The sequence below is a fragment of the Uloborus diversus genome, chromosome 9 (assembly GCF_026930045.1).
Source record: "Uloborus diversus isolate 005 chromosome 9, Udiv.v.3.1, whole genome shotgun sequence".
Classification (NCBI taxonomy): domain Eukaryota; kingdom Metazoa; phylum Arthropoda; class Arachnida; order Araneae; family Uloboridae; genus Uloborus; species Uloborus diversus.
In genome coordinates this window covers 98,537,978-98,539,027 of record NC_072739.1, presented here as the reverse complement: position 1 = coordinate 98,539,027, position 1,050 = coordinate 98,537,978, and positions in this window count along the sequence as shown.

Below are 1,050 nucleotides of genomic sequence, written 5' to 3'. Positions count from 1 at the left end.
GATGGATTCGTAATCTTCCCATCTTCATGTTTGGCTATTTAACATAATCCTCCGATAATAATTGGCGGAGATATCAATTAAAAACTATTAATTATGACACTTAGATTTCGACATAAAATCCCTATTTTTCGAAGGCTTTCTTCCATTGAAATTATTATGCAGTGCTTCATCTCAACTTTCCGCAACAATGCTTTTATTAAAATGCATAGCGTGAAGAAAATCAATGAGATGAAAGATCTGTTGCCATTTTTTGCTCGACTATGAGCAGGTAAAATTCTTGTTTTTCTTTAGAGGCTTTTCCTGTAATCAGAGGATTTAAAATGTTTACTTTTTGGGTTTTTTCCCGCAATCTGCCGCAAAATTTCACTGACTTTTTTTTTTTTTTTTAAGTTCAAGCCTGAGTGTTGAACTCATGTCACTTGACATAACTTTTACTTTCGAGGTGGACTGTGCAAAGCCGGGAGACGCAGCCAGTATTATAATATTTTGCAATTTGTACAAGAATTAACTTGATTTTCAACACTATTTTGTCGAGCCTTTTTGGGTAGTATATTATAGAAAACGGAAGCTCAAATTAAGAGTTAAAGGAGAGCACAAATGTAATAAACAAAGAAAATAATAGGGGAAAAGCAACAGAACGTGTGCGAATATTACGGCATAGTTAGAAAAAAAATACGAAAATGAAGAAGAATAAAGACTGAGGGATCAAAAATGAGAGTTCAGAACATGAGAACCAATCATGTTGGATCTATTTGTATAGTGTTGTAAACCCATGCCTTTCTCAACATGCCCAGTTTTCGGAAAGACTCAAAAAACATGGTCTTCCAGGTAGTTCCAAGAAAAAAAAATAGGCTCGGTAGTTATCTTATATGTTGTTCACTAAATAATAATGATAATAATGAAACTACTGTGACATAAATGAAAGTCAAAAGATTTCATGGAAGGAACCTTTTTGATGAAACAATTCTTATATTACATTTCTTGGTAGTTATCTAGAAAAGGATATTCCGCTTGTGCGTAATGTCGTTTCCAACATTTTAAAAGTATTTT